Here is a 12,140-nt window from a genome sequence, read left to right as displayed (position 1 = left end):
GGTCCTTGGCCAATTTGTGTGACAGTGTGCCTGGTAGGGAAACAATGGGTCTGAGAGAGATGGCTGGTTTATGTACTTTAGGCAGTCCATGGAAGCCGGGGAGGTGGGTCTTGGGGGGACAAGTGTTTGAGCCTTCTGGTTTCATTCTCATGAAGTCTGTCTCGGTTATCTGCCCTGCATTCATCACTTGCTTCAGTGTCTAGGTAATCCGATTATCGAACTGCAGAGTTGGGTCTATCGCCACCTCTTGGTAAGTGGTTGTATCTGCAAGCAATGTCTGTACTTCGTTGATGTAGTCTGCTTTGTTCAAAATGCTGGTCTGGTGCCCTTTGACTGCTGGTAGGATTGTGATGTTCTTGTCTTTCTTGAATTTGTCAATTGCTTTTCTCTCTGCTGTGCTAAGGTTCTCTCCTTTGTTCTTTCCGTGTAGTGTGGGGATTATAGCTTGTCTGATTGCTTGTTGTGCTCTTATTGTGAGTTTGTTGTCTTTTAATGTATTCTTTAGTGTGGCCATGAAGTCTATTTTGCTTGCATCTTTGTGGTTATAGTTCAGTCCATGTAATAGGACAGCTTTTTCAATTTCTGTGAGTTGTCTGTTAGATAGGTTTCTTATATTCTGCTTCGGAATCCTGCAGCCCAAGGGTATCAGTGTGGACTTCACAAGCTTCAAAATCTACCATCCCCTACCCAAAACCAGCCCAGCATGTCCCCACCTCCCTAACCTGTCCTTCCTCCCACCTATCCCAGCCTCCCACCTCAAGCCCCACCCCATCTCCTACCTACTAACCTCAAGCCGCCCCCTTGACCAGTCCGTCCTCCCTGGACTGGCCTATCCCCTCCATACTTCCCCACCTACACTCACCTTTACTGGCTCCATACCCACCTCTTTGACCTGTATGTCTTCTCTCCACCTATTTCTCGTCTATCCTTCTTCTGTCCGTCTCCCCCCTCTACCTATTTATTTCAAAAAACCCTTCCCTTTCCCCATTTCTAAAGAAGGGTCTAGGCCCAAAACATCAGCCTTTCTGCTCTTCTGATGCTGCTTGGCCTGCTGTGTTCATCGAGCTCTACACCTTGTTATTTCTCTTCTTATCCATGTGTCCAGTTTGTTGTTGTCCTTGTTTTTGTGGTGGATCAGAATGGTGTCTCTTCTTAGTTTTTGTTTTATGTTGATTGATGGTGATGGCCTATTCTAGGGTTGTAATCTATTGCTGGTCGATAGAGTTTAGATACTGTGATTTTTGGTGTGCAATTTTTCTTTTGAATTTGTGGAGTCAGTTATGGACATTAATCATTGCTTGTAGCATTCTGCATCTATTCTGATTTTATGTGAATTGTTGAGTGGAGGTTTGTATTTCATGCTACGGGGGCAGTACCTGGTTCTTGAGGCATTTGTGGAGGAAGTGAAGTTGTTCGTGGGTAGAGCTCAGTCGGTTGGCAAAGGTTTCCAAATTGTCTGGCAATTTTTCGTGTGTTATGCCTGTAGTTATTTAAAATTTTGGCAAAGATCTGTAGCCCGGGTTCTGGATGAGGTTGTTGACTTGCTCGCTGAGCTGGCTTGTTTTTGTTCAGACGCTACATCAACATGCTAGGTAACATCATCACTGGAGCCTCCGATGAAGCGATGTTATATTACTCCGCTTGGAATTTATACTGTTTGGTCAGTAATAGTGAGTACATAGTGTGTATAGTGAGTACTCACCATAATGGGCCAGACAGTATATGCTCCAAGCAGAGTAGTTTAACATCACTTAATCGGACGCTCCACTGATGATGTCACCTAGCACAGCGATGAAACATCTGAACAAAGATAAAACAGCTCGGTGAGCAAGTCAACTACCTCACCCAAAACCCACGCTACAGATCTTTGCCAAAACTTTAATCAAGAGACTTTTTTGCTGCATAGTTTTTGCAAATTTAAAATACCCATTTGTTTACCGCTATTAGAGACAAGGAAATTGTATAATGTTAAACAGAAGACTGCATGTTTAGGAAAGTTGAGATGATAGCATTTATTATTATATCTCAATTATCACAAACAATGAACAGAGTACAAGCCAAGTTGCATTCAGGCAGAGCACTCATGGACTAGAAAGCAGTAGATTGATATTAACATAAATGTCACATTTCTGATAGTATCAGAGATAATGGGAACTGCAGATGCTGGAGAATCCAAGATGACTTTTCCTGGTGAAGGGTCTAGGCCCGAAACGTCAGCTTTTGTGCTCCTAAGATGCTGCTTGGCCTGCTGTGTTCATCCAGCTCCACACTTTGTTATCTCTTATTTCTGATAGCATACCTTCTCACAGATGTTAATCAAATTTTCACAGAAAGTATTAAACAAAAATTACATAGATAATGATTTCCTGTAGATTCTTCTGATTTAATGCAGTGGAAACTGGAGACTTCCAAGTATTAAGTGGCCTCAGAATAAGTGAAATATGCCATCAGTTAATACATTTACAGCCTACTTACAGAAACCAGACCTGGTACCTGTTCTTTCACATCACCAGCTTAGAGAAAGCAAACAATATCAGGAAAGACTGGTTAATAATATGGGATGCTTGAAGTTCACATCGTTTACTCTCCAACAGACATAAGGTTAACCTTAATGCTATCCATCCCAATGCATTCTAATTTCTGATAAAGAAATGTCAGAGCGCTCTCATCATTCCGCATTTGTAATGAAACACTTGCCGGAAAGTATTTCCTGTCTTTTAAAGGTTGGGATAAGATGGAAAGAAAATTGCTGTTTAGCTCTCGTGTAGTCTTCACTCCTTTCTTAGAGAAATCTAAATTCAAATTGTTGCTTATGGAAAATGCTACTTTGACCCAGTTTCCCATTTTTACTAACATTGCAAATGTTAGAAGGCAGGGAAGAAACTGAGAAGGAGGACTAACCTATTTCTATGCATCACCTTGGAGCCAATTAAGGACTTCATTGGCATGCTAACTGTAGCATGTTCACAAGAAAGACAGGAAAGCTTTTGAAAGTGTTTTGAGGAAGTTGATCCTCAAACAGGTAAAAGATAAATATAAATCCATTACTAAGATTTATGAAAAAGAAACAGACGAGCTTGTATTAATAAAACATTTCTCACAATCTCAGAATGATCTATGGAGCTTTAAAGCTGATCAAGTGACTTAGACGTGTAGACTCTTTTCTACTGTAGAAAACAAAGTAATCAATGTGTTATCAGCAAGATGCCACCAACAATAATGTGTTAAATGACCATTTACATGACTTTCTGTGAGGGATAATGATTTTGAAAATGAAATAACTCCACAGAGGCAGGTATGCTATTACCAAGTCACCTTTTATTTACACGTGGAGAGTCCTTGAACTGATCCAGTTCCCTCAGAGCCAGCTCTCAGAGTGAACAGAATTTCTGGCACAGAGATAGTTGGGACTGCCAATGCTGGAGAATCTGAGATAACAAGGTGTAGAGTCAGATGAACACAGCAGGCCAAGCAGCGTCTTAGGAGCAGGAAAGCTGACATTTCTGGTTGAGACCCTTCTTCAGAAATGGGGCAGTGTAAGGGGATTCTGAAATAAATAAGGAGAGACGGTGAGGCAGATAAAAGATGGATAAAGGAGAACATAGGTGGAGAGGAAACAGACAGGTCAAAGAGGCAGGGTTGGAGCCAGTAAAGGTAAGTGTAGGTGGGCAGTTAGGGAGGGGATAGGTCGGTCCAGGGAGGACGGACAGGTCAAGGAGGTCGGATGAGATTAGTGGGTAGGGGATAGGTTTGGGGCTTGAGGTGGGAGGAATGGTTAGGGAGGTGGAGACGAGCTGGGCTGGTTTTGGGATGCGGTTGGGAACTACACCTCCCAGTTGCGAACCATTTCAACACCCCCTCCCACTCCTTGGACGACATGTCCATCCTGGGCCTCCTGCGTTGCCACAAAGATGCCATCTGAAAGCTGCAGGAACAGCACCTCATATTTCGCTTGGGCACCCTGCAGCCCAAGGGTATCAATCTGCCTTCACAAGCTTCAAAATCTCCTCTCCCCCGACCGCATCCCAAAACCAGCCCAGCTCATCCCTGCCTCCCTCACCTTTCCTCCCACCTCAAGTTCCATCCCCATCTCCTATCCACTAATCTCATCCCACCTCCTTGACCTGTCCATCCTCCTTGGACCGACCTATTCACATCCCTAACTCCCCAGCTATATTCCTTGACCTGTCCATCCTCCTGGACCGACCTATTCACCTCCCTAACTCCCCATCTATATTCACCTCTACTGGCTCCAATCCCACCTCTATGACCAGTCTGTCTCCTTTACACCTATCATCTCCTTTATCCATCTTCTAACCGCGTCCCCCTCTCTCCCTGTTTATTTCAGAATCTCCCTCCCCCTCCCCCATTTCTGAAGAAGAGTCTTGACCAGAAACATCAGCTTTCTTGCTCCTGAGATGCTGCTTGGCCTGCTGTGTTCATCCAGCTCTACACCTTGCTATCTCAGAATTTCTGGCACTCCTGTTCTTATCTATCAGCCAGGGTTTCCTGATTAGATGAGTGGGGGATCCTTTCTCCAATCACTTCAGAAAATATCAGGAGAACTCTGCTAGTCTCCCTTGAAAAGCACCAAGAGATCTGCTACATTCAACTGAAAGGGCAAACAAACGTTTCCCATCTCATGCAATGTACCACTCCCTTACTGAAGTGGCAGATCATATTACATCTAAGTTTTGACGCAGTGTTGCAATCCAGCATCTTCTGAATCAGGAATGAGAGTGATACCTCTGCCAACTGCCGTGAAATAATACACTGTTCGCTCAGCATTACTGAATCCTTAGTGAAATTTTGATGGATATTAGACCTTGCAAGTTGTCTGTTAGGTATTCTTCAACCACACTTGATGTTTGAAACTGTTAAGTTCTACAGTTTAACGAAGAACAAACTTGATCTTGGAACATTTTAGCACTATATTGGGCAAAAGAATTGAGAAAAATATGATAATGGCAGTCAACTGTCAGCATGTTAATCTCGTCACACATTTGGACAATAATTTCTAACCTCACATCACTTACTGTTCTTCAAGTAGGTGAAAAAAATGGGGACCTACGCAAAGGCCAAGAGTCAAACATTAGATGGCAATTTTCCAATGCTGACAAGAACTTCACCATATTCAGTATAGTTCGGTTTCGTTTGTTGATAACAGGTGAGACCAGGCAGATGCCAATGGGAAGGAAATAAACAGAACTCAGTTCGCCCTCGGGTCAAGGCTAATTCAATTTGAGCAGGGGCTGCACTGATATAAATGTTTTATATTTCACTCTCAACCACTGGTTAAGAATAGAATACACCACAAACATTATTAACTATCTTTACTCCTGTGGTGTTTTTTAATCCTTGAACACTCATCACTTAAATGCAATTTGAAATTAGAGGTACCATGTCTAGTAACCTAGAAGGCATTGGACAGGCTAATGCTCTGAGGACATGTATTCAAATCACATAGGAACATCTGGAAGTTTTTAAATTCAACAAAACAGTATAGAATTGAAAATTAGTCTCAGTGATACACACAATGGAATAATTGCCAAACACGCAATGAACCCACCTGGTTCCTCAATGCTTTTGGAGGAAGGAAATCTGACAGCAATATCTGTCCAGCCCACATGTAACCTTAGAACCACAGCAATTTGGAGCACCCTAAACTGACCCTCTCTCCAATGACTCAGCAAGCCATCTAGTTCAAGGCCCATCAGGGAGTCAACAAATACTGGTGTTCTTAGACCCAATGCAAATATTTGTAATATACCATTTTTAACATCCCTGCTGCTCAAAATCCCAACCCAACATGGAACATTTGGAATATGAGCCAGTAAAATATATCATGAAATATATTTTCCATAAACTTCACACAGTGGAGTCCAAGGTTAAGCAATGATACGGGGTGGCTCTATTTTGTTTCTGTCTCACCACCCCGTACCCACGCTAATTTCTCAGTTACGGATTTTTCCATGAAATAACGAACCCGCCCCCTAAAAAAAATCAAACACAGAAAGCGGTTTGTTGAAGCAATGGCAAAACCATGCGTGACTGGAATGTCTCGTTGAATTCGGAACACAATGTAACAGAAAACGGTTTGTTTCAGTAATACTAACCAATTGTGAGAGTAAACTAAACGTGTAATTGTCCTCGTACCAAAACTGAGGTCGCCGGGAACCTATTTGGGAATTGACTTCAGGAATCGGTGTGGACTACAGCGAACAGGAGGGGGCAGCAAATGATATGAAATAAAGCAACAGGCAATAGCGGGAAAAAAAGAGGCAAAGCAAATTGTGGTTCGAGACCGTGTTCCCCTCGTCTTTACTCTTCACTGATGTAGCCTGATCCAACGTTTACTTCTGACCTTCTAGGTTCTTTGCTCAGCTTTCTTCCAGCATTTTCACTTTCTGGATGTGACCAGTTTCCCCACTGAAATAAATGATACGCAGACCCCCACCCCCGGTCGCAGCAACATCTCAAAACTTCATCTGTGCAATGGTACGAACAGGTGGTCGGTGTCACATTTCATTTGGAGGTATGTTTGTGGAGTTCTTGTTCATTGTTGGCTGAAATTCATGGAGTAATGCAGTTTTTAAAGTCGTCTCTAAAGCAAAGACCCCTGTAAATAACCGGCCTCTGTGACTGGTGTCTTGTGGAATACAGATTAGAGTTACACCGCCAGTAGGTCACTCCTCGGCGGCTGCAAAGGGGCGATGTGCCTCCGAGCTACAGGAGAGTGTGCAGGAGCTTGCAATGCGCTCCCCCTGTTGGCAGCCTATGAGCATTCTTGAGAGCAGTGAGCTGGAGAATCAGGTTCGCCTGGTGATTTCACAGAGTTACTGGCCCAGACTGATCGTCAGTGTGGCAGCTCAGCCTGTACTGCGTTGTCCCTGGCCAACACTTCTGCCTTGCATAGCAAACACGTTTAGTTTTTGTTTCACTCCCAAGGAAGCGACAAGGCCTCAAGAAAATGATCAGCAGCGACGCATTGGGGATTTCTTAGCCTCACGGAAAGTCCCCTATCCCGTCCCTTGTTGCGCTTTGATTCCTCTTCTCCTTTCCCCTCATCTGACCGCCTCCCTTTCCATCCCTCGTTCTTTCTTTCAGTCTCCTCCTGCCTCCTGTCCCCCCGCTCCCCATTCCGTTTTTGTTTTCCATTCTCCGCCTCGTTTTCTCTTCTTGCTCCTTGCCCTGACCATTTTTCTCCACTTCTGAAATCTTTCTCAGCCTCCGCTGCTCTCCCTGGGCAGTTTCGAATTTGACCCTACATGGTCAGTCACCAATTTCACCACGGGGGACATTATTGTGCTCGGACTGGTGCTTTGCTTCTTAAATATAGAACCACAAAATCGTGGAATAAGCTCAGCGCAGAAGGAAGCTATTCGGATCATTATAAATAAAAACCGAAAGAACTGCGGATGCTGTAAATCAGGAACAAAAGCAGAAGTTGCAGGAAAGCTGATTTTTCAGTACAGATGCTGGCAGACCTACTGACCTTTTCCAACAACTTCCGTTTTTATGCAGCTCTTTCTACCTGTTATTCTCCTACCTTCTCACCACAAGCCTGTGCATTATTCCGTTTCACATAACCGTCTAATTCTCTTTCAAATGTCCCATTTAAAACATATTCTCAGGCAGTCATTACAGACCAAAACAGCTTTTGTGCTCCTGAGATGCTGCTGCGCCTGCTGTGTTCATCCAGCCTCACATTTTATTGTCTTGAGCTTTTGTGCTCCTGAGATGCTGCTGGGCCTGCTGTGTTCATCCAGCCTCACATTTTATTATCTTGAGCTTTTGTGCTCCTGAGATGCTGCTGGGCCTGCTGTGTTCATCCAGCCTCACATTTTATTATCTTGGATTCTCCAGCATCTGCAGTTCCCATTATCACTCACCACTACAGACCAATATTACTTTGTGTAAAAATATCCCACATTGCTTTTCTTTCCTTTTGGCAATTATATTAAATCTGTGACTTTTCATTCGCAATCCCTTTACAATGAATAGTTCCTTTTGATTTATTATTTTCATGGACCAAAATACAGTGAGAAGTATTATTTTGTGTGCTATCCAGGAAAATCATACCTTACACAAGTGCATCGGGGAAATAGAACAGAACGTAGAATATCGTGTTACAGCTACAGAGAAAGTTCAGAAAAAGGTAAACTCTCATATGTGAGAGGTCCGTTCAAAAATCTGGTAACAGCAGATAAGAAGATGTTCTTGAATCTGTTGGTACAAAGAACATAAAACTGTACAGCATAGGAATAGGCCCTTCAGCTCATGATGCTGTGTCGAACATGATGCCATTTCTTCTGCCTGCCCTTGGTCCATATCCCTTCATTCCCTGCACATTTATGTGCTTACTGTAAGTCCCTTAAATGGCCCTATTGTATCTGCCTCCATCACCAACCCTGGCAGCACATTCCAGACTGCTATCACTCTCTGTATAAAAACCTTGCCCCTCTCATCTCCTTTAAACTTTCTCCCATCACTTTAAATGCATGCCCATTAGTTTTAGACATTTCAAATCTGGGAAAAAGATTCTGAGTGTCAATCCGATCTGTCCATCTCATAATTTTATAGACTTCTATCAAGTCTCCCCTCAGCCTCCACCACTTCACAGAGAACAACCCAAGTTTTTCTAGACTCTCCTTATAACTCATACCCTCTAAACCAGACAGCATCTTGGTAAACCTCTTCTGCATCCTCTCTAAACCCTCCACATCCTTCCTGTATTATAGCAACAAGAATTAAATGCAATACTCTAAGTGTGGTCTGAACAAAATCTTATGAAGCTGCAACATAACACCCTGACTCTTCTACTCAATCTCCAACCAATAAAGGCAAATACACCATACACCTTCTTTACCACCCTAGACTAGCATGGCCACTTTCAGGGAGCTATTGGTTTGAACCCTACAATCCTGCTATACATCAATGCTGTTTGGGTTCTGCCATTTACTTTTCTTTAACATTTGATCTCCCAAAGTGCAGCACCTCACACTTACCTGGGTTAACCTCCATCTGCCATTTCTCCAACCATATCTGTAACTGTTCTAAATCCCGTTGTTTCCTTTGACAACCTATTACACTATTCACAACTCCACTGATCTTTGTCTGCAAACTTACTAACCCACTCATCTACATTTTCATCCAAGTCATTTACATATATCACAGCAGAGGCCCCAGTACAGATCCCTGCAGAACACCATTATTCATGAATCACCAACCAGAAAAACACCCTTCCACCACTAACCTCTGTTTTCTAAAGGCAAGTCAATTCTGAATCAGCACAACCAAGTCACCATGGATCCCTTACACCTTAATCTTCTGGATGAGCCTGCGATTAGGGACCTTGTCAAAAGCCTTATAAAATCCATGAAGACAAGGTCCACTGCTCTACTCTCATCAAACAACCTGATCACCACCTCGAAAAATTCAATTAAGTAAGTAAGACATGACTTGCTCTGCACAAATCTATGCTGGCTGTCCCTAATTAGGCCATGCTTTTCCAAATGTGCATAAATCCTATCTCTAAGAATCTCTCCAATAGTTTCCAACCAATGATATGAAACTCACTGGTCTGTAATTTCCTGGATTATCCCTATTTCCCTTCTTGAACAGAGGAACAACATTAGCTACTCGCCAATCCTCCGAGACTTGTCCAGTGTCTAATGAGGATACAAATATCTTGTTCAAGGTCCCAGCAATCTCTTCTCTTGCCTCTCTCAATAACCTGGGGAAGATACCATCACCCCCTGGGGACTTAATGCTGTTCAAGAGACACAACACCACTTCTTTCTTGATCTCAAAATGCCTCGCATATTAGCATGCTTCACATTAATCTCACTATCCTCCATATCCTTCTCCTCGGTGAATACTGATGCAAAGTACTGATTTAGGCTCTTGCTCACATCCTGTGCATCCAAGTACAAATTCCTACTTCATCCTTGAGTGGTCCTATATTCTCCCTTGTTATTCTCTTGTTTTTAATAAATGCAAAGAATGCCTTGGGTACGTGTTTTCAAACTTTCGTATCTTCTGCCCAATGGAAGAGGGCGGAAAAAAGTATAACAGGGTATTGATTCACTGATTTATTGTTACCACATGTCTCAAGATTCAGTGCTCTCTAGTTTTAGACATTTCAACTCTGTGAGATCCAGTGGAAAGTGTTCTTTTGCATTCTGTATAGATGGACCGTACCATACAAAATGCATCCGGGGAGCAGAACAGCATGCAGAATACAGTGTTACAGTTGCAGAGAACGTGCAGAGAGATCAGAATTAACATCTGTGAGGCCCATTCAAAAGGTTGATAACAGCAGGAAAGAAGCTGTTCTTGAATCTGTTCATACATGTATTCAAACTTTTATATCTTTTGCCTGGCAGAAGTAAGTGGAAGAGAGTATAACCAGGGGTCTTTGATAATGTTGGTTGCTTTTCCAAGACAGTGGGAAGCACAGATGGAGTCAATGGATGGAAGGCTCGTTTGTGTGGTGGGCTGGGCTTGTTCATGACTCTGTAGTTTCTTGCGGTTTTGGGAGGAGCAGTTGTTATACCACAATGTGATTCATTCCAGTTAGGATGCTTTCTATGGTGCATCTATAAAAGTTGATAAGAGTTTTTGTGAACATGTTAATTTTCATAGCCTCCTGAGGAAGTAGAGACATTGTTGTGCTTTCTTGACTGTCATATCTAGATGGGACCAGAACAGATTGTTGGTGATCATCACTCCCAGGAACTTGATTCTGTCCGCTATCTCAGCACCATTGATATAGACAGGGGCGCACTCTCCACTCTGCTTCCTGAAGTCAATGACTAGCTCCTTCATTTTGGCGGCATTGATGGAGAAATTGTTATCTTTACACCATGCCCTTAAGCACTCAATCTCTTTCCTGTATTCTGTCTTGTCAATGTTTGAGATCAAAGTTACAATGGGGGTGTCATCAGCAAACTTGTAAATGGAGTTGGTCGGGAATTTATCCACATAGTTGTGAGTATGTAAGGAGTATAGTAAGGGATTAAGTATGTGGTCTTGCAGGGCAACAGTGTTGAGGATAATGGTGGTGAGGTTTTGTCGCCTATTCTTACTGATTGCCACCTATGGGTTAGGAAGTCAAGGATCCAGTTGCAGAGGGGGAAGCTGAGAACCAGGTCTTGGAACTTAAGGATGAGTTTGTTTGGAATTATAGTTTTGAGGATAGAACTCGTAGCCAATTAGTAGGAGCCTGACGTACATGACCTTGTTTTCCAGATGTTCCATGGATCAGTGTAGGGCCAGGGAGATGGTGTCTGTTGTGGACCTGTTGTGCTGGTAGGCAAATTGCAAAGGATTAAGGCAATTTGGTTAGCTGGAGTTGATGTGAACTATGACTAACCTGCAAAGAAATTCATAATTGTGAAGGTCAGAGGCACCGAGCAGCAGTCATTGAAGTTTGCAGTATGATTTTTCTTTGGCACCAGGATAATGCTGGTCTCTTTGAAGCAGATGGGTACTTCAGATCATAGTAAGGAGAGGCTAAAAATGTCTATCATACTGCCAGCTGGTCTGCAGGGATCTGAGTGCATGGCTGGGGACTCCATCCAGGCCAATCACTTTCCATGACTTCACTCTCACGAAGGCCAACCTAACATCTGTGGTGGTGACAGTGGGTACAGCTGCATCCGAGGCTGTTGAGATTGGTGACATCATTTCACGGACCTTCTATTCAAAGTGAGGGCAGAGTGTACTGCTGCCTGCGATTCTGTTCGACTTTGCCACGTAGCCCATTGTGTTGTGTAGACTTGGCTTCCACCAAGCTTCTTTCACTCTGCTCAGTGCAGATTCCTCATGATTTTGAATATCTCTATCAGACCTTAGCCTTTTCCAAGGAAAACAGCCTTAACGTTTTCAATTTATCTTCCTAACTGAAGTTCCTCATTCCTGTAGGTATTCTCAGGAATCTTTTCTGCACTTCAAAGCCTTCACATTCATTCTAAAGTGTGGTCCCCGGAACTGGATGCAATACTCCAGCTGAGGCTGAACTATCTTATACATGTTCAACATAACCTCCTTGCATGCACATTTTATGCCCATATTATTTTAATCCTAGATCACTGTATGTTTTATTAGTCACTCTTTCAACCTTCCTTGCTACTTTT

The 12,140-nt window shown here is 43.0% G+C and overlaps 1 long non-coding RNA gene across 1 annotated transcript in view; it reads left to right on the top strand.

The window, feature by feature from the left end:
• The first annotated feature begins 6,270 nt into the window (after positions 1-6,270).
• LOC125458007 (uncharacterized) overlaps positions 6,271-12,140 on the top strand; it is a 34,474-nt gene continuing 28,604 nt past the window's right edge. The window contains exon 1 of the long non-coding RNA XR_007248723.2: positions 6,271-6,535. This is a non-coding gene — a long non-coding RNA (uncharacterized LOC125458007). The remainder of the gene's footprint in view (positions 6,536-12,140) is intronic.

This window comes from Stegostoma tigrinum, chromosome 14, assembly GCF_030684315.1.
Source record: "Stegostoma tigrinum isolate sSteTig4 chromosome 14, sSteTig4.hap1, whole genome shotgun sequence".
Taxonomy (NCBI): Eukaryota; Metazoa; Chordata; class Chondrichthyes; order Orectolobiformes; family Stegostomatidae; genus Stegostoma; species Stegostoma tigrinum.
The sequence above is the reverse complement of the archived record's forward strand: the minus strand, read 5'-3'. Positions and strand labels throughout refer to the sequence as shown.